This window comes from Stigmatopora nigra, unplaced genomic scaffold (genome assembly GCF_051989575.1).
Source record: "Stigmatopora nigra isolate UIUO_SnigA unplaced genomic scaffold, RoL_Snig_1.1 HiC_scaffold_24, whole genome shotgun sequence".
Taxonomy (NCBI): domain Eukaryota; kingdom Metazoa; phylum Chordata; class Actinopteri; order Syngnathiformes; family Syngnathidae; genus Stigmatopora; species Stigmatopora nigra.
The window spans coordinates 700,963-722,347 of record NW_027551603.1 but is presented as its reverse complement, the minus strand read 5'-3'; the positions used below and the strand labels follow the sequence as shown (position 1 = coordinate 722,347).

At 52.3% G+C, this 21,385-nt stretch overlaps 3 non-coding genes and 91 pseudogenes across 3 annotated transcripts; all 94 read left to right on the top strand.

Annotated features, from left to right (window-relative positions):
• The first annotated feature begins 8 nt into the window (after nt 1-8).
• LOC144185710 (5S ribosomal RNA) lies at nt 9-127 on the top strand (annotated as a pseudogene).
• Nucleotides 128-183: 56 nt separating this feature from the next.
• Nucleotides 184-302, top strand: LOC144185316 (5S ribosomal RNA; annotated as a pseudogene).
• Nucleotides 303-358: 56 nt separating this feature from the next.
• Nucleotides 359-478, top strand: LOC144183415 (5S ribosomal RNA; annotated as a pseudogene).
• A 56-nt stretch (nt 479-534) lies between these two features.
• Nucleotides 535-651, top strand: LOC144186841 (5S ribosomal RNA; annotated as a pseudogene).
• Nucleotides 652-707: 56 nt separating this feature from the next.
• Nucleotides 708-826, top strand: LOC144189019 (5S ribosomal RNA; annotated as a pseudogene).
• Nucleotides 827-882: 56 nt separating this feature from the next.
• On the top strand, nt 883-1,001 carry LOC144189468 (5S ribosomal RNA; annotated as a pseudogene).
• A 56-nt stretch (nt 1,002-1,057) lies between these two features.
• LOC144191863 (5S ribosomal RNA) lies at nt 1,058-1,176 on the top strand (annotated as a pseudogene).
• A 56-nt stretch (nt 1,177-1,232) lies between these two features.
• On the top strand, nt 1,233-1,351 carry LOC144188712 (5S ribosomal RNA; annotated as a pseudogene).
• Nucleotides 1,352-1,407: 56 nt separating this feature from the next.
• On the top strand, nt 1,408-1,526 carry LOC144188643 (5S ribosomal RNA; annotated as a pseudogene).
• A 56-nt stretch (nt 1,527-1,582) lies between these two features.
• LOC144191957 (5S ribosomal RNA) lies at nt 1,583-1,701 on the top strand (annotated as a pseudogene).
• A 56-nt stretch (nt 1,702-1,757) lies between these two features.
• On the top strand, nt 1,758-1,876 carry LOC144183427 (5S ribosomal RNA; annotated as a pseudogene).
• A 56-nt stretch (nt 1,877-1,932) lies between these two features.
• On the top strand, nt 1,933-2,051 carry LOC144191284 (5S ribosomal RNA; annotated as a pseudogene).
• A 56-nt stretch (nt 2,052-2,107) lies between these two features.
• Nucleotides 2,108-2,226, top strand: LOC144189347 (5S ribosomal RNA; annotated as a pseudogene).
• A 56-nt stretch (nt 2,227-2,282) lies between these two features.
• Nucleotides 2,283-2,401, top strand: LOC144186479 (5S ribosomal RNA; annotated as a pseudogene).
• Nucleotides 2,402-2,457: 56 nt separating this feature from the next.
• LOC144182574 (5S ribosomal RNA) lies at nt 2,458-2,576 on the top strand (annotated as a pseudogene).
• A 56-nt stretch (nt 2,577-2,632) lies between these two features.
• LOC144190938 (5S ribosomal RNA) lies at nt 2,633-2,751 on the top strand (annotated as a pseudogene).
• A 56-nt stretch (nt 2,752-2,807) lies between these two features.
• Nucleotides 2,808-2,926, top strand: LOC144186402 (5S ribosomal RNA; annotated as a pseudogene).
• Nucleotides 2,927-2,982: 56 nt separating this feature from the next.
• Nucleotides 2,983-3,101, top strand: LOC144182442 (5S ribosomal RNA; annotated as a pseudogene).
• A 56-nt stretch (nt 3,102-3,157) lies between these two features.
• On the top strand, nt 3,158-3,276 carry LOC144191158 (5S ribosomal RNA; annotated as a pseudogene).
• Nucleotides 3,277-3,332: 56 nt separating this feature from the next.
• Nucleotides 3,333-3,451, top strand: LOC144186214 (5S ribosomal RNA). Its single transcript, XR_013324819.1, has one exon. It is a non-coding gene; the product is annotated as a 5S ribosomal RNA (ribosomal RNA).
• A 56-nt stretch (nt 3,452-3,507) lies between these two features.
• On the top strand, nt 3,508-3,626 carry LOC144188711 (5S ribosomal RNA; annotated as a pseudogene).
• A 56-nt stretch (nt 3,627-3,682) lies between these two features.
• Nucleotides 3,683-3,801, top strand: LOC144188710 (5S ribosomal RNA; annotated as a pseudogene).
• Nucleotides 3,802-3,857: 56 nt separating this feature from the next.
• LOC144189439 (5S ribosomal RNA) lies at nt 3,858-3,976 on the top strand (annotated as a pseudogene).
• A 56-nt stretch (nt 3,977-4,032) lies between these two features.
• On the top strand, nt 4,033-4,151 carry LOC144191809 (5S ribosomal RNA; annotated as a pseudogene).
• A 56-nt stretch (nt 4,152-4,207) lies between these two features.
• LOC144187043 (5S ribosomal RNA) lies at nt 4,208-4,336 on the top strand (annotated as a pseudogene).
• A 56-nt stretch (nt 4,337-4,392) lies between these two features.
• Nucleotides 4,393-4,511, top strand: LOC144189738 (5S ribosomal RNA; annotated as a pseudogene).
• Nucleotides 4,512-4,567: 56 nt separating this feature from the next.
• Nucleotides 4,568-4,686, top strand: LOC144185163 (5S ribosomal RNA; annotated as a pseudogene).
• A 241-nt stretch (nt 4,687-4,927) lies between these two features.
• LOC144189194 (5S ribosomal RNA) lies at nt 4,928-5,046 on the top strand (annotated as a pseudogene).
• A 56-nt stretch (nt 5,047-5,102) lies between these two features.
• Nucleotides 5,103-5,231, top strand: LOC144185630 (5S ribosomal RNA; annotated as a pseudogene).
• Nucleotides 5,232-5,287: 56 nt separating this feature from the next.
• LOC144187208 (5S ribosomal RNA) lies at nt 5,288-5,416 on the top strand (annotated as a pseudogene).
• A 56-nt stretch (nt 5,417-5,472) lies between these two features.
• LOC144184581 (5S ribosomal RNA) lies at nt 5,473-5,591 on the top strand (annotated as a pseudogene).
• A 221-nt stretch (nt 5,592-5,812) lies between these two features.
• Nucleotides 5,813-5,931, top strand: LOC144190290 (5S ribosomal RNA; annotated as a pseudogene).
• A 56-nt stretch (nt 5,932-5,987) lies between these two features.
• LOC144188709 (5S ribosomal RNA) lies at nt 5,988-6,106 on the top strand (annotated as a pseudogene).
• Nucleotides 6,107-6,162: 56 nt separating this feature from the next.
• On the top strand, nt 6,163-6,281 carry LOC144186687 (5S ribosomal RNA; annotated as a pseudogene).
• Nucleotides 6,282-6,337: 56 nt separating this feature from the next.
• Nucleotides 6,338-6,466, top strand: LOC144184276 (5S ribosomal RNA; annotated as a pseudogene).
• A 56-nt stretch (nt 6,467-6,522) lies between these two features.
• On the top strand, nt 6,523-6,641 carry LOC144190134 (5S ribosomal RNA; annotated as a pseudogene).
• A 56-nt stretch (nt 6,642-6,697) lies between these two features.
• Nucleotides 6,698-6,816, top strand: LOC144188029 (5S ribosomal RNA; annotated as a pseudogene).
• Nucleotides 6,817-7,057: 241 nt separating this feature from the next.
• LOC144185720 (5S ribosomal RNA) lies at nt 7,058-7,186 on the top strand (annotated as a pseudogene).
• Nucleotides 7,187-7,242: 56 nt separating this feature from the next.
• LOC144181911 (5S ribosomal RNA) lies at nt 7,243-7,361 on the top strand (annotated as a pseudogene).
• A 56-nt stretch (nt 7,362-7,417) lies between these two features.
• Nucleotides 7,418-7,546, top strand: LOC144186235 (5S ribosomal RNA; annotated as a pseudogene).
• Nucleotides 7,547-7,602: 56 nt separating this feature from the next.
• LOC144188599 (5S ribosomal RNA) lies at nt 7,603-7,721 on the top strand (annotated as a pseudogene).
• A 56-nt stretch (nt 7,722-7,777) lies between these two features.
• On the top strand, nt 7,778-7,896 carry LOC144190834 (5S ribosomal RNA; annotated as a pseudogene).
• Nucleotides 7,897-7,952: 56 nt separating this feature from the next.
• Nucleotides 7,953-8,071, top strand: LOC144188421 (5S ribosomal RNA; annotated as a pseudogene).
• Nucleotides 8,072-8,127: 56 nt separating this feature from the next.
• On the top strand, nt 8,128-8,246 carry LOC144182567 (5S ribosomal RNA; annotated as a pseudogene).
• Nucleotides 8,247-8,302: 56 nt separating this feature from the next.
• LOC144185692 (5S ribosomal RNA) lies at nt 8,303-8,431 on the top strand (annotated as a pseudogene).
• Nucleotides 8,432-8,487: 56 nt separating this feature from the next.
• On the top strand, nt 8,488-8,606 carry LOC144191221 (5S ribosomal RNA; annotated as a pseudogene).
• A 56-nt stretch (nt 8,607-8,662) lies between these two features.
• Nucleotides 8,663-8,791, top strand: LOC144183803 (5S ribosomal RNA; annotated as a pseudogene).
• Nucleotides 8,792-8,847: 56 nt separating this feature from the next.
• On the top strand, nt 8,848-8,966 carry LOC144188074 (5S ribosomal RNA; annotated as a pseudogene).
• Nucleotides 8,967-9,022: 56 nt separating this feature from the next.
• Nucleotides 9,023-9,141, top strand: LOC144185412 (5S ribosomal RNA; annotated as a pseudogene).
• Nucleotides 9,142-9,197: 56 nt separating this feature from the next.
• On the top strand, nt 9,198-9,316 carry LOC144190012 (5S ribosomal RNA; annotated as a pseudogene).
• A 56-nt stretch (nt 9,317-9,372) lies between these two features.
• On the top strand, nt 9,373-9,491 carry LOC144185946 (5S ribosomal RNA; annotated as a pseudogene).
• A 56-nt stretch (nt 9,492-9,547) lies between these two features.
• Nucleotides 9,548-9,666, top strand: LOC144183061 (5S ribosomal RNA; annotated as a pseudogene).
• A 56-nt stretch (nt 9,667-9,722) lies between these two features.
• Nucleotides 9,723-9,841, top strand: LOC144185974 (5S ribosomal RNA; annotated as a pseudogene).
• A 56-nt stretch (nt 9,842-9,897) lies between these two features.
• Nucleotides 9,898-10,026, top strand: LOC144184465 (5S ribosomal RNA; annotated as a pseudogene).
• Nucleotides 10,027-10,082: 56 nt separating this feature from the next.
• LOC144186079 (5S ribosomal RNA) lies at nt 10,083-10,211 on the top strand (annotated as a pseudogene).
• Nucleotides 10,212-10,267: 56 nt separating this feature from the next.
• Nucleotides 10,268-10,386, top strand: LOC144190591 (5S ribosomal RNA; annotated as a pseudogene).
• Nucleotides 10,387-10,442: 56 nt separating this feature from the next.
• On the top strand, nt 10,443-10,561 carry LOC144185287 (5S ribosomal RNA; annotated as a pseudogene).
• Nucleotides 10,562-10,617: 56 nt separating this feature from the next.
• Nucleotides 10,618-10,736, top strand: LOC144185813 (5S ribosomal RNA; annotated as a pseudogene).
• A 56-nt stretch (nt 10,737-10,792) lies between these two features.
• On the top strand, nt 10,793-10,911 carry LOC144191494 (5S ribosomal RNA; annotated as a pseudogene).
• A 56-nt stretch (nt 10,912-10,967) lies between these two features.
• Nucleotides 10,968-11,086, top strand: LOC144189121 (5S ribosomal RNA; annotated as a pseudogene).
• A 56-nt stretch (nt 11,087-11,142) lies between these two features.
• On the top strand, nt 11,143-11,261 carry LOC144182549 (5S ribosomal RNA; annotated as a pseudogene).
• Nucleotides 11,262-11,317: 56 nt separating this feature from the next.
• Nucleotides 11,318-11,436, top strand: LOC144185028 (5S ribosomal RNA; annotated as a pseudogene).
• A 56-nt stretch (nt 11,437-11,492) lies between these two features.
• Nucleotides 11,493-11,611, top strand: LOC144182383 (5S ribosomal RNA; annotated as a pseudogene).
• Nucleotides 11,612-11,667: 56 nt separating this feature from the next.
• LOC144182523 (5S ribosomal RNA) lies at nt 11,668-11,786 on the top strand (annotated as a pseudogene).
• A 56-nt stretch (nt 11,787-11,842) lies between these two features.
• On the top strand, nt 11,843-11,961 carry LOC144188186 (5S ribosomal RNA; annotated as a pseudogene).
• Nucleotides 11,962-12,017: 56 nt separating this feature from the next.
• On the top strand, nt 12,018-12,136 carry LOC144189799 (5S ribosomal RNA; annotated as a pseudogene).
• A 56-nt stretch (nt 12,137-12,192) lies between these two features.
• On the top strand, nt 12,193-12,311 carry LOC144186584 (5S ribosomal RNA; annotated as a pseudogene).
• A 232-nt stretch (nt 12,312-12,543) lies between these two features.
• LOC144182980 (5S ribosomal RNA) lies at nt 12,544-12,662 on the top strand (annotated as a pseudogene).
• A 56-nt stretch (nt 12,663-12,718) lies between these two features.
• Nucleotides 12,719-12,837, top strand: LOC144183881 (5S ribosomal RNA; annotated as a pseudogene).
• Nucleotides 12,838-12,893: 56 nt separating this feature from the next.
• LOC144183643 (5S ribosomal RNA) lies at nt 12,894-13,012 on the top strand (annotated as a pseudogene).
• A 56-nt stretch (nt 13,013-13,068) lies between these two features.
• On the top strand, nt 13,069-13,187 carry LOC144182524 (5S ribosomal RNA; annotated as a pseudogene).
• A 56-nt stretch (nt 13,188-13,243) lies between these two features.
• LOC144191446 (5S ribosomal RNA) lies at nt 13,244-13,362 on the top strand (annotated as a pseudogene).
• Nucleotides 13,363-13,418: 56 nt separating this feature from the next.
• LOC144183086 (5S ribosomal RNA) lies at nt 13,419-13,537 on the top strand (annotated as a pseudogene).
• Nucleotides 13,538-13,593: 56 nt separating this feature from the next.
• On the top strand, nt 13,594-13,712 carry LOC144190239 (5S ribosomal RNA; annotated as a pseudogene).
• Nucleotides 13,713-13,768: 56 nt separating this feature from the next.
• Nucleotides 13,769-13,887, top strand: LOC144183746 (5S ribosomal RNA; annotated as a pseudogene).
• A 56-nt stretch (nt 13,888-13,943) lies between these two features.
• Nucleotides 13,944-14,062, top strand: LOC144182375 (5S ribosomal RNA; annotated as a pseudogene).
• Nucleotides 14,063-14,118: 56 nt separating this feature from the next.
• Nucleotides 14,119-14,237, top strand: LOC144186787 (5S ribosomal RNA; annotated as a pseudogene).
• A 56-nt stretch (nt 14,238-14,293) lies between these two features.
• Nucleotides 14,294-14,412, top strand: LOC144188292 (5S ribosomal RNA; annotated as a pseudogene).
• A 56-nt stretch (nt 14,413-14,468) lies between these two features.
• LOC144188185 (5S ribosomal RNA) lies at nt 14,469-14,587 on the top strand (annotated as a pseudogene).
• Nucleotides 14,588-14,643: 56 nt separating this feature from the next.
• Nucleotides 14,644-14,762, top strand: LOC144182044 (5S ribosomal RNA; annotated as a pseudogene).
• Nucleotides 14,763-14,818: 56 nt separating this feature from the next.
• Nucleotides 14,819-14,937, top strand: LOC144185993 (5S ribosomal RNA; annotated as a pseudogene).
• A 56-nt stretch (nt 14,938-14,993) lies between these two features.
• On the top strand, nt 14,994-15,112 carry LOC144183641 (5S ribosomal RNA; annotated as a pseudogene).
• A 56-nt stretch (nt 15,113-15,168) lies between these two features.
• On the top strand, nt 15,169-15,297 carry LOC144183865 (5S ribosomal RNA; annotated as a pseudogene).
• Nucleotides 15,298-15,353: 56 nt separating this feature from the next.
• On the top strand, nt 15,354-15,482 carry LOC144186570 (5S ribosomal RNA; annotated as a pseudogene).
• Nucleotides 15,483-15,723: 241 nt separating this feature from the next.
• LOC144186129 (5S ribosomal RNA) lies at nt 15,724-15,852 on the top strand (annotated as a pseudogene).
• A 56-nt stretch (nt 15,853-15,908) lies between these two features.
• On the top strand, nt 15,909-16,027 carry LOC144189249 (5S ribosomal RNA; annotated as a pseudogene).
• A 56-nt stretch (nt 16,028-16,083) lies between these two features.
• Nucleotides 16,084-16,202, top strand: LOC144188961 (5S ribosomal RNA; annotated as a pseudogene).
• Nucleotides 16,203-16,258: 56 nt separating this feature from the next.
• LOC144183447 (5S ribosomal RNA) lies at nt 16,259-16,377 on the top strand (annotated as a pseudogene).
• Nucleotides 16,378-19,804: 3,427 nt separating this feature from the next.
• LOC144187619 (5S ribosomal RNA) lies at nt 19,805-19,923 on the top strand. Its single transcript, XR_013324880.1, has one exon. It is a non-coding gene; the product is annotated as a 5S ribosomal RNA (ribosomal RNA).
• A 56-nt stretch (nt 19,924-19,979) lies between these two features.
• Nucleotides 19,980-20,098, top strand: LOC144189683 (5S ribosomal RNA). Its single transcript, XR_013324962.1, has one exon. It is a non-coding gene; the product is annotated as a 5S ribosomal RNA (ribosomal RNA).
• Nucleotides 20,099-20,154: 56 nt separating this feature from the next.
• On the top strand, nt 20,155-20,273 carry LOC144183449 (5S ribosomal RNA; annotated as a pseudogene).
• Nucleotides 20,274-20,329: 56 nt separating this feature from the next.
• On the top strand, nt 20,330-20,448 carry LOC144189797 (5S ribosomal RNA; annotated as a pseudogene).
• A 56-nt stretch (nt 20,449-20,504) lies between these two features.
• LOC144191526 (5S ribosomal RNA) lies at nt 20,505-20,623 on the top strand (annotated as a pseudogene).
• A 56-nt stretch (nt 20,624-20,679) lies between these two features.
• On the top strand, nt 20,680-20,798 carry LOC144189734 (5S ribosomal RNA; annotated as a pseudogene).
• Nucleotides 20,799-21,385: the final 587 nt, after the last annotated feature.

The window sequence follows — 21,385 nt, the reverse complement described above, 5'->3', positions numbered from 1 at the left end:
GCAGTACTGCTCACGGCCATACCACCCTGAAAAGGCCCGATCTCGCCCGATCTCGGCAGCCAAGCATGATTCGGCCTGGTTACTACCTGATTGGGAGACCGCTTGGGAATACCAGGTGCTGTGAGTATCATACCCCGCATCTTTTTCGACATTTCATGGGTGTCCATCTGCTAGTGCAGTACCGCTCACGGCCATACCACCCTGAAAAGGCCCGATCTCGTCCGATCTCGGAAGCCAGGCATGGTTCGGACTGGTTAGTACCTGATTGGGAGACCGCTTGGAAATACCAGGTGCTGTGAGCATCATACCCCGCATCTTTTTCGACATTTCATGGGTGTCCATCTGCTAGTGCAGTACCGCTCACGGCCATACCACCCTGAAAAGGCCCGATCTCGTCCGATCTCGGAAAGCCAAGCATGGTTCGGCCTGGTTAGTACCTGATTGGGAGACTGCTTGGAAATACCAGGTGCTGTGAGCATCATACCCCGCATCTTTTTCGACATTTCATGGGTGTCCATCTGCTAGTGCAGGACCGCTCACGGCCATACCACCCTGAAAAGGCCCGATTGTCCGATCTCGGAAGCCAAGCATGGTTCGGCCTGGTTAGTACCTGATTGGGAGGCCGCTTGGGAATACCAGGTGCTGAGAGCATCATACCCCGCATCTTTTTCGACATTTCATGGGTGTCCATCTGCTAGTGCAGTACCGCTCACGGCCATACCACCCTGAAAAGGCCCGATCTCGTCCGATCTCGGGAGCCAAGCATGGTTCGGCCTGGTAAGTACCTGATTGGGAGACCGCTTGGGAATACCAGGTGCTGTGAGCATCATACCCAGCATCTTTTTCGACATTTCATGGGTGTCCATCTGCAAGAGCAGTACCGCTCACGGCCATACCACCCTGAAAAGGCCCGATCTCGTCCGATCTCGGAAGCCACGCATGGTTCGGCCTGGTTAGTACCTGATTGGGAGACCGCTTGGGAATACCAGGTGCTGTGAGCATCATACCCTGCATCTTTTTCGACATTTCATGGGTGTCCATCTGCAGGAGCAATACCGCACACGGCCATACCACCCTGAAAAGGCCCAATCTCGTCCGATCTCGGAAGCCAAGCATGGTTTGGCCTGGTTAGTACCTGGTTGGGAGACTGCTTGGGAATACCAGGTGCTGTGAGCATCATACCCCGCGTCTTTTTCGACATTTCATGGGTGTCCATCTGCTAGTGCAGTACCGCTCACGGCCATACCACCCTGAAAAGGCCCGATCTCGTCCGATCTCGGCAGCCAAGCATGGTTCGGCCTGTTTAGTACCTGATTGGGAGACCGCTTGGGAATACCAGGTGCTGTGAGCATCATACCCCGCATCTTTTTCGACATTTCATGGGTGTCCATCTGCTAGTGCAGTACCGCTCACGGCCATACCACCCTGAAAAGGCCCAATCTCGTCCGAACTCGGAAGCCAAGCATGGTTCGGCCTGGTTAGTACCTGATTGGGAGACCGCTTGGGAATACCAGGTGCTGTGAGCATCATACCCCGCATCTTTTTCGACATTTCATGGGTGTCCATCTGCAAGAACAGTACCGCTCACGGCCATACCACCCTGAAAAGGCTCGATCTCGCCCGATCTCGGAAGCCAAGCATGGTTCGGCCTGGTTAGTACCTGATTGGGAGATCGCTTGGGAATACCAGGTGCTGTGAGCATCATACCCCGCATCTTTTTCGACATTTCATGGGTGTCCATCTGCTAGTGCAGTACCGCTCACGGCCATACCACCCTGAAAAGGCCCGATCTCGTCCGATCTTGGAAGCCAAGCATGGTTCGGCCTGGTTAGTACCTGATTGGGAGTCCGCTTGGGAATACCAGGTGCTGTGTACATCATACCCCGCATCTTTTTCGACATTTCATGGGTGTCCATCTGCTAGTGCAGTACCGCTCACGGCCATACCACCCTGAAAAGGCCCGATCTCGTCCGATCTCGGAAGCCAAGCATGGTTAGACTTGTTTAGTACCAGATTGGGAGACCGCTTGGGAATATCAGGTGCTGTGAGAACCATGCCCCGCATCTTTTTCGACATTTCATGGGTGTCCATCTGCAACAGCAGTACCGCCCACGGCCATACCACCCTGAAAAGGCCCGATCTCGTCCGATCTCGGAAGCCAAGCATGGTTCGGCCTGGTTAGTACCTGGTTGGAAGACCGCTTGGGAATACCAGGTGCTGTGAGCATCGTACCCCGCATCTTTTTCGACATTTCATGGGTGTCCATCTGCTAGTGCAGTACCGCTCACAGCCATACCACCCTGAAAAGGCCCGATCTCGTCCGTTCTTGGAAGCCAAGCATGGTTCGGCCTGGTTAGTACCTGATTGGTAGACCGCTTCGAAATACCAGGTGCTGTGAGCATCATACCCCGCATCTTTTTCGACATTTCATGGGTGTCCATCTGCTAGTGCAGTACTGCTCACGGCCATACCACCCTGAAAAGGCCCGATCTCGTCCGATCTCGGCAGCCAAGCATGGTTCGGTCTGTTTAGTACCTGATTGGGAGACCGCTTCGGAATACCAGGTGCTGTGAGCATCATACCTCGCATCTTTTTCGACATTTCATGGGTGTCCATCTGCTAGTGCAGTACCGCTCACGGCCATACCACCCTGAAAAGGCCCGATCTCGTCCGATCTCGGAAGCCAAGCATGGTTCGGCCTGTTTAGTACCTGATTGGGAGACCGCTTGGGAATACCAGATGCTGTGAGCACCATACCCCGCATCTTTTTCGACATTTCATGGGTGTCCATCTGCAAGCGCAGTACCGCTCACGGCCATACCACCCTGAAAAGGCCCGATCTCGTCCGATCGTGGAAGCCAAGCATGGTTCGGCCTGTTTAGTACCTGATTGGGAGACCGCTTGGGAATACCAGGTGCTCTGAGCATCATACCCCGCATCTTTTTCGACATTTCATGGGTGTCCATCTGCAAGGACGGTACCGCTCACGGCCATACCACCCTGAAAAGGCCCGATCTCGTCCGATCTTGGAAGCCAAGCATGGTTCGGCCTGTTTAGTGCCTGATTGGGAGACCGCTTGGGAATACCAGGTGCTGTGAGCATCATACCCCGCATCTTTTTCGACATTTCATGGGTGTCCATCTGCAAGAGCAGTACCGCTCACGGCCATACCACCCTGAAAAGGCCCGATCTCGCCCGATCTCGGAAGCCAAGCATAGTTCGGCCTGGTTAGTACCTGATTGGGAGACCGCTTGGGAATACCAGGTGCTGTGAGCATCATACCCCGCATCTTTTTCGACATTTCATGGGTGTCCATCTGCAAGAGCAGTATCGCTCACGGCCATACCACCCTGAAAAGGCCCGATCTCATCCGATCTCGGAAGCTAAGCATGGTTCGGCCTGGTTAGTACCTAGTTGGGAGACCTTCTGGGAATACCAGGTGCTGTGAGCATCATACCCTGCATCTTTTTCGACATTTCATGGGTGTCCATTTGCTAGTGCAGTACCGCTCACGGCCATACCACCCTGAAAAGGCCCGATCTCGTCCGATCTCGGCAGCCAAGCATGGTTCGGCCTGTTTAGTACCTGATTGGGAGACCGCTTGGGAATACCAGGTGCTGTGAGCATCATACCCCGCATCTTTTTCGACATTTCATGGGTGTCCATTTGCTAGTGCAGTACCGCTCACGGCCATACCACCCTGAAAAGGCCCGATCTCGTCCGATCTCGGCAGCCAAGCATGGTTCGGCCTGTTTAGTACCTGATTGGGAGACCGCTTGGGAATACCAGGTGCTGTGAGCATCATACCCCGCATCTTTTTCGACATTTCATGGGTGTCCATCTGCAAGAGCAGTACCGCTCACGGCCATACCACCCTGAAAAAGCCTGATCTCGTCCGATCTCGGAAGCCAAGCAAAGTTCGGCCTGGTTAGTACCTGATTGGGAGACCGCTTGGGAATACCAGGTGCTGTGAGCATCATATCCCACATCTTTTTCGACATTTCATGGGTGTCCATCTGCAAGAGCAGTACCGCTCACGGCCATACCACCCTGAAAAGGCCCGATCTCGTCCGATTTCGGAAGGCAAGCATGGTTCGGCCTGGTTAGTAGCTGATTGGGAGACCGCTTGGGAATACCAGGTGCTGTGAGCATCATACCCCGCATCTTTTTCGACATTTCATGGGTGTCCATCTGCAAGAGCAGTACCGCTCACGGCCATACCACCCTGATAAGGCCCGATCTCGCCCGATCTCGTCCTATCTCGGCAGCCAAGCATGGGTCGGCCTGGTTAGTACCTGATTGGGAGACCGCTTGGGAATACCAGGTGCTGTGAGCATCATACCCCGCATCTTTTTCGACATTTCATGGGTGTCCATCTGCAAGAGCAGTACCGCTCACGGCCATACCACCCTGAAAAGGCCCGATCTCGTCCGATCTCGGAAGCCAAGCATGGTTCGGCCTGTTTAGTACCTGATTGGGAGACTGCTTGGGAATACCAGGTGCTGTGAGCATCATACCCCACATCTTTTTCGACATTTCATGGGTGTCCATCTGCAAGAGCAGTACCGCTCACGGCCATGCCACCCTGAAAAGGCCTGATCTCGTCCGATTTCGGAAGCCAAGCATGGTTCGGCCTGGTTAGTAGCTGATTGGTAGACCGCTTGGGAATACCAGGTGCTGTGAGCATCATACCCTGCATCTTTTTCGACATTTCATGGGTGTCCATCTGCAAGAGCAGTACCGCTCACGGCCATACCACCCTGATAAGGCCCGATCTCGCCCGATCTCGTCCTATCTCGGCAGCCAAGCATGGGTCGGCCTGGTTAGTACCTGATTGGGAGACCGATTGGGAATACCAGGTGCTGTGAGCATCATACCCCGCATCTTTTTCGACATTTCATGGGTGTCCATCTGCAAGAGCAGTACCGCTCACGGCCATACCACCCTGAAAAAGCCCGATCTCGTCCGATTTCGAAAGCCAAGCATGGTTCGGCCTGGTTAGTACCTAGTTGGGAGACCTTCTGGGAATACCAGGTGCTGTGAGCATCATACCCCGCATCTTTTTCGACATTTCATGGGTGTCCATCTGCTAGTGCAGTACCGCTCACGGCCATACCACCCTGAAAAGGCCCGATCTCGTCCGATCTCGTCCGATCTAGGAAGCCAAGCATGGTTCGGCCTGGTTAGTACCTGATTGGGAGACCGCTTGGGAATACCAGGTGCTGTGAGCATCATACCCCGCATCTTTTTCGACATTTCATGGGTGTCCATCTGCTAGTGCAGTACCGCTCACAGCCATACCACCCTGAAAAGGCCCGATCTCGTCCGATCTCGTCCGATCTCGGCAGCCAAGCATGTTTCGGCCTGGTTAGTACCTGATTGGGAGACCGCTTGGGAATACCACGTGCTGTGAGCATCATACCCCGCATCTTTTTCGACATTTCATGGGTGTCCATCTGCAAAAGCAGTACCGCTCACGGCCATACCACCCTGAAAAGGCCCGATCTCGCCTGATCTCGGAAGCCAAGCATGTTTCGGCCTGGTTCGTACCTGATTGGGAGACCGTTTGGGAATACCAGGTGCTGTGAGCATCATACCCCGCATCTTTTTCGACATTTCATGGGTGTCCATCTGCTAGTGCAGTACCGCTCACGGCCATACCACCCTGAAAAGGCCCGATCTCGGAAGCCAAGCATGGTTCGGCCTGTTTAGTACCTGATTGGAAGACCGCTTGGGAATACCAGGTGCTGTGAGCATCATACCCCGCATCTTTTTCGACATTTCATGGGTGTCCATCTGCTATTGCAGTGCCGCTCACGGCCATACCACCCTGAAAAGGCCCGATCTCGTCCGATCTCGGAAGCCAAGCATGATTCGGCCTGTTTAGTACCTGATTGGGAGACCGCTTGGGAATACCAGGTGCTGTGAGCATCATACCCCGCATCTTTTTCGACATTTCATGGGTGTCCATCTGCTAGTGCAGTACTGCTCACGGCCATACCACCCTGAAAAGGCCCGATCTCGTCCGATCTCGGCAGCCAAGCATGGTTCGGCCTGTTTAGTACCTGATTGGGAGACCGCTTGGGAATACCAGGTGCTGTGAGCATCATACCCCGCATCTTTTTCGACATTTCATGGGTGTCCATCTGCAGGAGCAGTACAGCTCACGGCCATACCACCCTGAAAAGGCCCGATCTCGCCCGATCTCGGCAGCCAAGTATGGTTCGGCCTGGTTAGTACCTGATTGGGAGACCGCTTGGGAATACCAGGTTCTTTGAGCATCATACCCCGCATCTTTTTCGACATTTCATGGGTGTCCATCTGCTAGTGCAGTACCGCTCACGGCCATACCACCCTGAAAAGGCCCGATCTCGCCCGCTCTCGTCCGATCTCGGCAGCCAAGCATGGTTCGGCCTGGTTAGTACCTGATTGGGAGACCGCTTGGGAATACCAGGTGCTGTGAGCATCATACCCCGCATCTTTTTCGACATTTCATGGGTGTCCATCTGCTAGTACAGTACCGCCCACGGCCATACCACCCTGAAAAGGCCCGATCTCGTCCGATCTCGGAAGCCAAGCATGGTTCGGCCTGATCAGTACCTGATTGGGAGACCGCTTGGGAATACCAGGTGCTGTGAGCATCATACCCCGCATCTTTTTCGACATTTCATGGCTGTCCATCTGCAAGAGCAGTACCGCTCACGGCCATACCACCCTGATAAGGCCCGATCTCGTCCGATCTCGGAAGCCAAGCATGGTTTGGCCTGTTTAGTACCTGATTGGGAGACCGCTTGGGAATACCAGGTGCTGTGAGCATCATACCCCGCATCTTTTTCGACATTTCATGGGTGTCCATCTGCTAGTGCAGTACCGCTCACGGCCATACCACCCTGAAAAGGCCCGATCTCGTCCGATCTCGTCCGATCTCGGCAGCCAAGCATCGTTCGGCCTGGTTAGTACCTGATTGGGAGACAGCTTGGGAATACCAGGTGCTGTGAGCATCATACCCTGCAACTTTTTCGACATTTCATGGGTGTCCATCTGCAAGAGCAGTACCGCTCACAGCCATACCACCCTGATAAGGCCCGATCTCGCCCGATCTCGTCCGATCTCGGCAGCCAAGCATGGTTCAGCCTGGTTAGTACCTGATTGGGAGACCGCTTGGGAATACCAGGTGCTGTGAGCATCATACCCCGCATCTTTTTCGACATTTCATGGGTGTCCATCTGCAAGAGCAGTACCGCTCACGGCCATACCACCCTGAAAAGGCCCGATCTCGTCCGATCTCGGAAGCCAAGCATGGTTCGGCCTGGTTAGTACCTGAATGGGAAACCGCTTGGGAATACCAGGTGCTGTGAGCATCATACCCCGCATCTTTTTCGACATTTCATGGGTGTCCATCTGCAAGAGCAGTACCGCTCACGGCCATACCACCCTGATAAGGCCCGATCTCGCCCGATCTCGTCCGATCTCGGAAGCCGAGCATGGTTCGGCCTGTTTAGTACCTGATTGGGGGACCGCTTGGGAATACCAGGTGCTGTGAGCATCATACCCCGCATCTTTTTCGACATTTCATGGGTGTCCATCTGCAAGAGCAGTACCGCTCATGGCCATACCACCCTGAAAAGGCCCGATCTCGTCCGATCTCGGAAGCCAAGCATGGTTCGGCCTGTTTAGTACCTGATTGGGAGACCGCTTGGGAATACCAGGTGCTGTGAGCATCATACCCCGCATCTTTTTCGACATTTCATGGGTGTCCATCTGCTAGTGCAGTACCGCTCACGGCCATACCACCCTGAAAAGGCCCGATCTCGTCCGATCTCGGCAGCCAAGCATGGTTCGGCCTGTTTAGTACCTGATTGGGAGACCGCTTCGGAATACCAGGTGCTGTGAGCATCATACCCCGCATTTTTTTCGACATTTCATGGGTGTCCATCTGCTAGTGCAGTACCGCTCACGGCCATACCACCCTGATAAGGCCCGATCTCGTCCGATCTCGGAAGCCAAGCATGGTTCGGCCTGTTTAGTACCTGATTGGGAGACCGCTTGGGAATACCAGGTGCTGTGAGCATCATACCCCGCATCTTTTTCGACATTTCATGGGTGTCCATCTGCTAGTGCAGTATCGCTCACGGCCATACCACCCTGAAAAGGCCCGATCTCGTCCGATCTCGGAAGCCAAGCATGGTTCGGCCTGTTTAGTACCTGATTGGGAGACCGCTTGGGAATACCAGGTACTTTGAGCATCATACCCCGCATCTTTTTCGACATTTCATGGGTGTCCATCTGCTAGTGCAGTACCGCTCACGGCCATACCACCCTGAAAAGGCCCGATCTCGCCCGCTCTCGTCCGATCTCGGCAGCCAAGCATGGCTCGGCCTGGTCAGTACCTGATTGGGAGACCGCTTGGGAATACCAGGTGCTGTGAGCATCATACCCCGCATCTTTTTCGACATTTCATGGGTGTCCATCTGCTGGTGCAGTACCGCTCACGGCCATACCACCCTGAAAAGGCCCGATCTCGCCCGATCTCGGAAGCCAAGCATGGTTCGGCCTGTTTAGTACCTGATTGGGAGACCGCTTGGGAATGCCAGGTGCTGTGAGCATCATACCCCGCATCTTTTTCGACATTTCATGGGTGTCCATCTGCTAGTGCAGTACCGCTCACGGCCATACCACCCTGAAAAGGCCCGATCTCGTCCGATCTCGTCCGATCTCGGCAGCCAAGCATGGTTCGGCCTGGTTAGTACCTGATTGGGAGACCGTTTGGGAATACCAGGTGCTGTGAGCATCATACCCCGCATCTTTTTCGACATTTCATGGGTGTTCATCTGCAAGAGCAGTACCGCTCACGGCCATACCACCCTGATAAGGCCCGATCTCGTCCGATCTCGGCAGCCAAGCATGGTTCGGCCTGGTTAGTACCTGATTGGGAGACCGCTTGGGAATACCAGGTGCTGTGAGCATCATACCCCGCATCTTTTTCGACATTTCATGGGTGTCCATCTGCAAGAGCAGTACCTGCCATGGCCATACCACCCTGAAAAGGCCCGACCTCGTCCGATCTCGGAAGCCAAGCATGGTTCGGCCTGGTTAGTACCTGATTGGGAGACCGCTTGGGAATACCAGGTGCTGTGAGCATCATACCCCGCATCTTTTTCGACATTTCATGGGTGTCCATCTGCAAGAGCAGTACCGCTCACGGCCATACCACCCTGAAAAGGCCCGATCTCGTCCGATCTCGGAAGCCAAGCATGGTTCGGCCTGGTTAGTACCTGATTGGGAGAGCGCTTGGGAATACCAGGTGCTGTGAGCATCATACCCCGCATCTTTTTCGACATTTCATGGGTGTCCATCTGCAAGGGCAATACCGCTCACGGCCATACCACCCTGAAAAGGCCCGATCTCGTCCGATCTCTGCAGCCAAGCATTGTTCGGCCTGGTTAGTACCTGATTGGGAGACCGCTTGGGAATACCAGATGCTGTGAGCGTCATACCCCGCATCTTTTTCGACATTTCATGGGTGTCCATCTGCAAGCCCAGTACCGCTCACGGCCATACCACCCTGAAAAGGCCCGATCTCGTCCGACCTCGGAAGCCAAGCATGGTTCGGCCTGGTTAGTACCTGATTGGGAGACCGCTTGGGAATACCAGGTGCTGTGAGCACCATACCCCGCATCTTTTTCGACATTTCATGGGTGTCCATCTGCAAGAGCAGTACCGCTCACGGCCATACCACCCTGAAAAGGCCCGATCTCGTCCGATCTCGGCAGCCAAGCATGGTTCGGCCTGGTTAGTACCTGATTGGGAGACCGCTTGGGAATACCAGGTGCTGTGAGCATCATATCCTGCATCTTTTTCGACATTTCATGGGTGTCCATCTGCAAGAGCAGTACCGCTCACGGCCATACCACCCTGATAAGGCCCGATCTCGTCCGATCTCGTCTGATCTCGGCAGCCAAGCATGGTTCGGCCTGGTTAGTACCTGATTGGGAGACCGCTTGGGAAATCCAGGTGCTGTGAGCATCATACACCGCATCTTTTTCGACATTTCATGGGTGTCCATCTGCAAGAGCAGTACCGCTCACGGCCATACCACCCTGATAAGGCCCGATCTCGTCCGATCTCGTCCGATCTCGGCAGCCAAGCATTGTTCGGCCTGGTTAGTACCTGATTGGGAGACCGCTTGGGAATACCAGGTGCTGTGAGCATCATACCCCGCATCTTTTTCGACATTTCATGGGTGTCCATCTGCTGGTGCAGTACCGCTCACGGCCATACCACCCTGAAAAGGCCCGATCTCGTCCGATCTCGGAAGCCAAGCATGGTTCGGCCTGTTTAGTACCTGATTGGGAGACCGCTTGGGAATACCAAGTGCTGTGAGCATCATACCCCGCATCTTTTTCGACATTTCATGGGTGTCCATCTGCTAGTGCAGTACTGCTCACGGCCATACCACCCTGAAAAGGCCCGATCTCGTCCGATCTCGGAAGCCAAGCATGGTTCAGCCTGTTTAGTACCTGAATGGGAGACTGCTTGGGAATACCAGCTGCTGTGAGCATCATACCCCGCATCTTTTTCGACATTTCATGGGTGTCCATCTGCAAGAGCAGTACCGCTCACGGCCATACCACCCTGAAAAGGCCCGATCTCGTCCTGTCTCGGCAGCCAAGCATGGTTCGGCATGGTTAGTACCTGATTGGGAGACCGCTTGGGAATACCAGGTGCTGTGAGCATCATTCCCCGCATCTTTTTCGACATTTCATGGGTGTCCATCTGCAAGAGCAGTACCGCTCACGGCTATACCACCCTGAAAAGGCCCGATCTCCTCCGATCTCGGAAGCCAAGCATTGTTCGGCCTGGTTAGTACCTGATTGGGAGACCGCTTGGGAATACCAGGTGCTGTGAGCATCATACCCCGCATCTTTTTCGACATTTCATGGGTGTCCATCTGCAAGAGCAGTACCGCTCACGGCCATACCACCCTGAAAAGGCCCGATCTCGTCCGATCTCGGAAGCCAAGCATGGTTCGGCCTGTTTAGTACCTGATTGGGAGACCGCTTGGGAATACCAGGTGCTGTGAGTATCATACCCCGCATCTTTTTCGACATTTCATGGGTGTCCATCTGCAAGAGCAGTACCGCTCACGGCCATACCACCCTGAAAAGGCCCGATCTCGCCCGATCTCGGAAGCCAAGCATTGTTCGGCCTGTTTAGTACCTGATTGGGAGACCGCTTGGGAATACCAGGTGCTGTGAGCATCATACCCCGCATCTTTTTCGACATTTCATGGGTGTCCATCTGCTAATGCAGTACCGCTCACGGCCATACCACCCTGAAAAGGCCCGATCTCGTCCTGTCTCGGCAGCCAAGCATGGTTCGGCCCGTTTAGTACCTGATTGGGAGACCGCTTGGGAATACCAGGTGCTGTGAGCATCATACCCAGCATCTTTTTCGACATTTCATGGGTGTCCATCTGCTGGTGCAGTACCGCTCACGGCCATACCACCCTGAAAAGGCCCGATCTCGTCTGATCTCGGAAGCCAAGCATGGTTCGGCCTGGTTAGTACCTGATTGGGAGACCGCTTGGGAATACCAGGTGCTGTGAGCATCATACCCCGCATCTTTTTCGACATTTCATGGGTGTCCATCTGCTAATGCAGTACCGCTTACGGCCATACCACCCTGAAAAGGCCCGATCTCGTCCGATCTCGGAAGCCAAGCATGGTTCGGCCTGGTTAGTACCTGATTGGGAGACCACTTGGGAATACCAGGTGCTGTGAGCATCATACCCCGCATCTTTTTCGACATTTCATGGGTGTCCATCTGCTAGTGCAGTACCGCTCACGGCCATACCACCCCGAAAAGGCCCGATCTCGTCCGATCTCGGAAGCCAAGCATGGTTCGGCCTGGTTAGTACCTGATTGGGAGACCGCTTGGGAATACCAGGTGCTGTGAGCATCATACCCCGCATCTTTTTCGACATTTCATGGGTGTCCATCTGCAAGAGCAGTACCGCTCACGGCCATACCACCCTGAAAAGGCCCGATCTCGTCCGATCTCGGAAGCCAAGCATGGTTCAGCCTGTTTAGTACCTGAATGGGAGACCGCTTGGGAATACCAGGTGCTGTGAGCATCATACCCCGCATCTTTTTCGACATTTCATGGGTGTCCATCTGCAAGAGCAGTACCGCTCACGGCCATACCACCCTGAAAAGGCCCGATCTCGTCCTGTCTCGGCAGCCAAGCATTGTTCGGCCCGTTTAGTACCTGATTGGGAGACCGCTTGGGAATACCAGGTGCTGTGAGCTTCATACCCCGCATCTTTTTCGACATTTCATGGGTGTCCATCTGCAAGACCAGTACCGCTCTCGGCCATACCACCCTGAAAAGGCCCGATCTCGTCCTGTCTCGGCAGCCAAGCATGGTTTCGGCCCGTTTAGTACCTGATTGGGAGACCGCTTGGGAATACCAGGTGCTGTGAGCATCATACCCAGCATCTTTTTCGACATTTCATGGGTGTCCATCTGCTGGTGCAGTACCGCTCACGGCCATACCACCCTGAAAAGGCCCAATCTCGTCTGATCTCGGAAGCCAAGCATGGTTCGGCCTGGTTAGTACCTGATTGGGAGACCGCTTGGGAATACCAGATGCTGTGAGCATCATACCCCGCACCTTTTTCGACATTTCATGGGTGTCCATCTGCTAGTGCAGTACCGCTCCCGGCCATACCACCCTGAAACGGCCCAATCTCGTCCGATCTCGGAAGCCAAGCATGGTTCGGCCTGGTTAGTACCTGATTGGGAGACCCCTTGGGAATACCAGGTGCTGTGAGCATCATACCCCGCATCTTTTTCGACATTTCATGGGTGTCCATCTGCAGGCGCAGTACCACTCGCGGCCATACCACCCTGAAAAGGCCCGATCTCGTCCGATCTCAGAAGCCAAGCAAGGTTCGGCCTGGTTCGTACCTGATTGGGAGACCGCTTGGGAATACCAGGTGCTGTGAGCATCATACCCCGCATCTTTTTCGACATTTCATGGGTGTCCATCTGCTAGTGCAGTACCGCTCACGGCCATACCACCCTGAAAAGGCCCGATCTCGTCCGATCTTTGAAGCCAAGCATGGTTCGGCCTGTTTAGTACCTGATTGGGAGACCGCTTGGGAATACCAGGTGCTGTGAGCATCATACCCCGCATCTTTTTCGACATTTCATGGGTGTCCATCTGCATGAACAGTACCGCTCACGGCCATACCACCCTGAAAAGGCCCTATCTCGTCCGATCTTGGAAGCCAAGCATGGTTCGGCCTGTTTAGTACCTGATTGGGAGACCGCTTGGGAATACCAGGTGCTGTGAGCATCATACCCCGCATCTTTTTCGACATTTCATGGGTGTCCATCTGCAAGAGCAGTACCGCTCACGGCCATACCACCCTGAAAAGGCTCGATCTCGCCCGATCTCGGAAGCCAAGCATGGTTCGGCCTGGTTAGTACCTGATTGGGAGACCGCTTGGGAATACCAGGTCCTGTGAGCATCATACCCCGCATCTTTTTCGACATTTCATGGGTATCCATCTGCTAGTGCAGTACCGCACACGGCCATACCACCCTGAAAAGGCCCGATCTCGTCTGATCTCGGAAGCCAAGCATGGTTCGGCCTGTTTAGTACCTGATTGGGAGACCGCTTGGGAATACCAGGTGCTGTGAGCATCATACCCCGCATCTTTTTCGACATTTCATGGGTGTCCATCTGCAAGAGCAGTTCTGCTTACGGCCATACCACCCTGAAAAGGACCGATCTCGTCCGTTCTCGGAAGCCAAGCATGGCTCGGCCTGGTTAGTACCTGATTGGGAGACCGCTTGGGAATACCAGGTACCGTGAGCATCATACCCCGCATCTTTTTCGACATTTCATGGGTGTCCATCTGCAAAAGCAGTACCGCTCACGGCCATACCACCCTGAAAAGGCCCGATCTCGTCCGATCTCGGAAGCCAAGCATGGTTCGGCCTGGTTAGTACCTGATTGGGAGACGGCTTGGGAATACCAAGTGCTGTGAGCATCATACCCCGCATCTTTTTCGACATTTCATGGGTGTCCATCTGCTAGTGCAGTACCGCTCACGGCCATACCACCCTGAAAAGGCCCGATCTCGTCCTGTCTCGGCAGCCAAGCATGGTTCGGCCCGTTTAGTACCTGATTGGGAGACCGCTTGGGAATACCAAGTGCTGTGAGCATCATACCCCGCATCTTTTTCGACATTTCATGGGTGTCCATCTGCAAAAGCAGTACCGCTTACGGCCATACCACCCTGAAAAGGCCTGATCTCGTCCGATCTCGGAAGCCAAGCATGGTTCGGCCTGGTTAGTACCTGATTGGGAGACCACTTGGGAATACCAGGTGCTGTGAGCATCATACCCCGCATCTTTTTCGACATTTCATGGGTGTCCATCTGCTAGTGCAGTACCGCTCACGGCCATACCACCCCGAAAAGGCCCGATCTCGTCCGATCTCGGAAGCCAAGCATGGTTCGGCCTGGTTAGTACCTGATTGGGAGACCGCTTGGGAATACCAGGTGCTGTGAGCATCATACCCCGCATCTTTTTCGACATTTCATGGGTGTCCATCTGCAAGAGCAGTACTGCTCATGGCCATACCACCCTGAAAAGGCCCGATCTCCTCTGATCTCGGAAGCCAAGCATGGTTCGGCCTGGTTAGTACCTGATTGGGAGACCGCTTGGGAATACCAGATGCTGTGAGCATCATACCCCGCACCTTTTTCGACATTTCATGGGTGTCCATCTGCTAGTGCAGTACCGCCCCCGGCCATACCACCCTGAAAAGGCCCAATCTCGTCCGATCTCGGAAGCCAAGCATGGTTCGGCCTGGTTAGTACCTGATTGGGAGGCCCCTTGGGAATACCAGGTGCTGTGAGCATCATACCCCGCATCTTTTTCGACATTTCATGGGTGTCCATCTGCAGGCGCAGTACCACTCGCGGCCATACCACCCTGAAAAGGCCCGATCTCGTCCGATCTCAGAAGCCAAGCAAGGTTCGGCCTGGTTCGTACCTGATTGGGAGACCGCTTGGGAATACCAGGTGCTGTGAGCATCATACCCCGCATATTTTTCGACATTTCATGGGTGTCCATCTGCTAGTACAGTACCACTCACGGCCATACCACCCTGAAAAGGCCCTATCTCGCCCGATCTCGTCCGATCTCGGCAGCCAAGCATGGTTCGGCCTGGTTAGTACCTGATTGGGAGACCGCTTGGGAATACCAGGTGCTGTGAGCATCATACCCCGCATCTTTTTCGACATTTCATGGGTGTCCATCTGCAAGAGCAGTACCGCTCACGGCCATACCACCCTGAAAAGGCCCGATCTCGCCCGATCTCGTCCGATCTCGGCAGCCAAGCATGGTTCGGCCTGGTTGGTACCTGATTGGGAGACTGGTTGGGAATACCAGGTGCTGTGAGCATCATACCCCGCACCTTTTTCGACATTTCATGGGTGTCCATCTGCAAGAGCAGTACCACTCACGGCCATACCACCCTGATAAGGCCCGATCTCGCCCGATCTCGTCCGATCTCGGCAGCCAAGCAGGGTTCCGCCTGTTTAGTACCTGATTGGGAGACCGCTTGGGAATACCAGATGCTGTGAGCATCTTGCCCCGCATCTTTTTCGACATTTCATGGGTGTCCATCTGCAAAAGCAGTACCGCTCACGGTCATACCACCCTGAAAAGGCCCGATCTCGCCCGATCTCGTCCGATCTCGGCAGCCAAGCATGGTTCGGCCTGGTTCGTACCTGATTGGTAGACCGCTTGGGAATACCAGGTGCTGTGAGCATCATACCCCGCATCTTTTTCGACATTTCATGGGTGTCCATCTGCAAAAGCAGTACCGCTCACGGCCATACCACCCTGAAAAGGCCCGATCTCCTCCGATCTCGGAAGCCAAGCATGGTTCGGCCTGTTTAGTACCTGATTGGGAGACCGCTTGGGAATACCAGGTGCTGTGAGCAGCATACCCCGCATCTTTTTCGACATTTCATGGGTGTCCATCTGCAAAAGCAGTACCGCTCACGGCCATACCACCCTGAAAAGGCCCGATCTCGTCCGATCTCGGAAGCCAAGCATGGTTCGGCCTGGTTAGTACCTGATTGGGAGACCGCTTGGGAATACCAGGTGCAGTGAGCATCATACCCCGCATCTTTTTCGACATTTCATGGGTGTCCATCTGCAGGAGCAGTACCGCTCACGGCCATACCACCCTGAAAAGGCCCGATCTCGTTCGATCTCGGAAGCCAAGCATGGTACGGCCTGGTTAGTACCTGATTGGGAGACCGCTTGGGAATACCAGGTGCTGTGAGCATCATACCCCGCATCTTTTTCGACATTTCATGGGTGATCTATCTGAAATCCAGATCAAATTCTGGATTTCAGATAGATCAGTTGTCATCATGCACCTTTTACCAAGACTGGACCTATAGTAGGACTTAGATGGAGAGCTATCTTAAAAAGAACATGTCCTCATTACTTGGGGGAGAAACAAAGGATCCAAAATCACTCAGAGCTGTCAGGAGTGGTTGGATTGCCTTTCCTGGCATGACGTCACGATAACTATCAGCTGTCACTAATTACGTGATTAGATTATTTTTGGTATTTAAGCATTATGATTTTCTGTGGACGCGGTTGGATCGACTGGTTAAGTTCTGGTTTTGTTTCCTGTTAATCCTCGTAGTAATTGCTGTTTCCATTGACGCCACGCCGCATGTTCAGTTCGTTTGTAATGAGTGGTCAAGCCAAGTTGTTTAAGTTATGTTACCCCGTTTATTAAATCAACCAACAAGAGCTACAGATCTGCCTCACCTTTCCAATTACTTCGGCGACTCTGCATCTGGGTTCAACTTACCCTACGATCGCGTCGCACTACGCGGCGAAATCGTAACAGCACGATCCAACCATTATGGACCCAGCGGAGCGCCACCCACGCTCGCGCCGACGCACTCGGCGACGCAAACCATCCACCTCGAAGACACCGGACTGCTTGGAATGTATAAGAAACCCCTCAGAATCGTTTAGGAATTTTGTAATGGACACACCGTGGTGCGGGGCTCTCAGGCACATCATTTCTAGAGATGAGCCACAGCTGGTAGAAGAGTTAGAGCCGCAGCGTACTCATACGCCCCACCACTGCTATGCACGTCGCCCTGGGAAGCCTTTACCGTTTCATCATGATGCCCAGGTGCGTACAACCACCAGAGAGCGCCCAAGTTATCTTATGCCTATGCCCAGAGGAATTGATTCACCATGGAGGGAGCCTGAAGATTCTGGTGAGGAGGACACCCGTTGAGGAAGTTCCCCACGGCCAGCAGCGTGGCCAGGATCTTCTTGAAGGTCCGGTTGCCGGCCAGCTGCTCCATGCCCAACTTCAGGTCAAACAGGGGCTCGGCGATCTCCTGCTCGAGTGCCTCATAGTTGAGTTTGAAAGACCACAGCTGCAGGCGGGGGGTCAAGGCGCTGACGGAAGCCAGGCCCGAGAGGAATTCCTCGGCCGTCCCCAGGGGAACGTCGGGATTGGCCGAGCGAGCCTCGCGGATCTTCTGCTTCTCCTCCTCTGTGGGCGTCATGCTCAGGATCTTCTCCACACCCTCCTTGTTGATGGCAAAGTCGTCAAAGTTGAGGATGGCGCTCTTGATGACGTGAACGGCGGGCAGGACCGTCATCCCGATGTTGATGGCGGTGCTCCGCTTGGAGTCCAGAACCAGGATCTCGGACTTTTTGCTCTCTGGCGCTTTCTTGGCCCATGGCGTCTCTTTGGCCCTGGACTCAAAGAGGTGCTCCAGCTTCCCCATGTCCACTTGGACCTTGTCCAGTGACGCCAAAAATAATCTAATCACGTAATTAGTGACAGCTGATAGTTATCGTGACGTCATGCCAGGAAAGGCAATCCAACCTCTCCTGACAAGAGCATCAAATAAAGACAATTTGTCGGTCTTTCGGGAACAGATTTTCTTGAAAAATAACCCTTTCGCTATGATTTCTAGAATTTTACTGACATAATGCAAGTGCATTCGCAGCTAGCCCTCAGAGATAAAATGAGTTGGATTTCCATCTCCAACAATACCAGCCGATATGTTATTTGAGGTTCTTGATCTGAATGAATTAAATGACCTCCGGTATGCAGTACAACTGTAGAGCAATTACTTTAAATTATGTTCATTCTTTTGTCCCCCGCCTGGTGCCCGTAGATAGCTGGGATAGGCCTTAGCACCCCCCGTGACCCTTGTGAGGATAAGCGGTTGAGAGAATGAATGAATGAAAGAATACTAAACAATGTCTTTCACATGACGATCATTTATACTAAACAATTACTATTAGTTTAAGCATGTGAAACTATGATAAAATATGATTTGGATTTTACAGCATGTTTTCGTAACCTGTTTTATGTTTATTTATATAAACAATAGACACCTTGTAAAGCATTGCTGTTGCTTCACATGTATTTCTTAGGGGCCTAACATTCAACCACATCTAAGCAGCAGTACTTGTAGACTTGCATTCTGTGAAGCGCAAAGTGTCCTTCTGTTCTAAAGAGACAGAACAGCAAGAAAAGGACTCTGTGCAACCTTCTTTACTCTGTAACAGCGGGATGATGCTTTTTGTGTAGAAAGGATGGAGTACAAAGTGTAAGCGAATGAGTGGAAAGTACTGCAGACAATGTATGACTGTTTTTTTCTATTTTTTTTCCGTGCAGTTGAGGAGTGTAGTTTGCAAGATCCAGCATGCCAGTACTATTGAATGCTGGGTATTTTGCTGAGCCTTCTTTAAAAATTACTTCTCTTATCATGTAAAAGTAGTGATATCTGAACAGACAGAAGAATAGTCAGTCATTTTCTTCTTAAAAAAATAAAAATAAAATACTTGTGGTTGCTAGAGTTATACAGTAAAAAAGGGGTGTGTGCATGTGGTGGTGGAGCAATATAATTTTAGTTTCAGTGAAATGAAAAATCTACAATAGTGTTCCAATAAATTGGTGGTTATTGAAGTGCTATACCAATTGAATGTAATTTCTGGTAAAATTCTGTAGCTCCAGTGTTTAACCATAAATCCTATGTGATTTTTTGTTTTACAGTATAAAATGTGAAAACACTTATAAATCCCATTTAAATTCAGTGAATTAATTTAGTTGTGCTGCCACTACAACATTGCACCCAATCAGTTAGTCTTTAATTGAATCTGATTACCAGTCGATTTGAATTGAATGACTTGACCCCGCTGAGATGTTTTCTCTAAAAGAATAATGGAGTTGCTTATTTGACTATTTAGTATTGTTATTTTGTTATCTTTTTGCTTTTGGTGCTTTTTTTAAACATCTACTACTTTACATTATAATTGCTTGATCTGAGGTAGTTGGGTTGTAAAGGTTTAAATCAAAATTCAAAGTACGGTAATACACATATATACACACGATGCAACAGATGTGCAGTCCATTTGCAGCGTCCAGAAGTAAAACAACATGTGAAAATTGAGTGTATAGAGTGCAAAAAGTCTTACTGCAATCAAGCTGACTTTACTCCTTTGTTATTATTGCTGACTCAAAGACAAATACCAATTTGGCCTGAAATGCACAAAAGTAAAACATAGCTGTATATATTCCTGCCTTTTCCCCCCTCTTTTATAACCTGAATATTCCAACTGACTTAGAATAATGTCAAATCCCAATTGATTTGGGTAGCAGGTGTAGAAGGTCGAATTAATACTTTAGCTCATGGGTGTCCATCTGCAAGAGCAGTACCGCTCACGGCCATACCACCCTGAAAAGGCCTGATCTCGTCCGATCTCGGAAGCCAAGCATGGTTGGGCCTGGTTAGTAGCTGGTTGGGAGACCGCTTGGGAATACCAGGTGCTGTGAGCATCATACCCCGCATCTTTTTCGACATTTCATGGGTGTCCATCTGCTAGTGCAGTACCGCTCACGGCCATACCACCCTGAAAAGGCCCGATCTCGTCCGATCTTGGAAGCCAAGCATGGTTGGGCCTGGTTAGTACCTGGTTGGGAGACCGCTTGGGAATACCAGGTGCTGTGAGCATCATACCCCGCATCTTTTTCGACATTTCATGGGTGTCCATCTGCAAAAGCAGTACTGCTCACGGCCATACCACCCTGAAAAGGCCCGATCTCGCCCGATCTCGGAAGCCAAGCATGGTTAGACTTGTTTAGTACCAGATTGGGAGACCGCTTGGGAATACCAGGTGCTGTGAGAACCATGCCCCGCATCTTTTTCGACATTTCATGGGTGTCCATCTGCTAGTGCAGTACCATTTACGGCCATACCACCCTGAAAAGGCCCGATCTCGTCCGATCTCGGAAGCCAAGCATGGTTCGGCCTGGTTAGTACCTGATTGGGAGACCGCTTGGGAATACCAGGTGCTGTGAGCATCATACCCCGCATCTTTTTCGACATTTCATGGGTGTCCATCTGCAAGAGCAGTACCGGTCACGGCCATACCACCCTGAAAAGGCCCGATCTCCTCCGATCTCGGAAGCCAAGCATGGTTCGGCCTGTTTAGTACCTGATTGGGAGACCGCTTGGGAATACCAGGTGCTGTGAGCAGCATACCCCGCATCTTTTTCGACATTTCATGGGTGTCCATCTACAAAAGCAGTACCGCTCACGGCTATACCACCCTGAAAAGGCCCGATCTCGTCCGATCTCGGAAGCCAAGCATGGTACGGCCTGGTTAGTACCTGATTGGGAGACCGCTTGGGAATAGCAGGTGCTGTGAGCATCATACCCCGCATCTTTTTCGACATTTCATGGGTGATCTATCTGAAATCCAGATCAAATTCTGGATTTCAGATAGATCAGTTGTCATCATGCACCTTTTACCAAGACTGGACCTATAGTAGGACTTAGATGGAGAGCTATCTTAAAAAGAACATGTCCTCATTACTTGGGGGAGAAACAAAGGATCCAAAATCACTCAGAGCTGTCAGGAGTGGTTGGATTGCCTTTCCTGGCATGACGTCACGATAACTATCAGCTGTCACTAATTACGTGATTAGATTATTTTTGGTATTTAAGCATTATGATTTTCTGTGGACGCGGTTGGATCGACTGGTTAAGTTCTGGTTTCGTTTCCTGTTAATCCTCGTAGTAATTGCTGTTTCCATTGACGCCACGCCGCATGTTCAGTTCGTTTGTAATGAGTGGTCAAGCCAAGTTGTTTAAGTTATGTTACCCCGTTTATTAAATCAACCAACAAGAGCTACAGATCTGCCTCACCTTTCCAATTACTTCGGCGACTCTGCATCTGGGTTCAACTTACCCTACGATCGCGTCGCACTACGCGGCGAAATCGTAACAGCACGATCC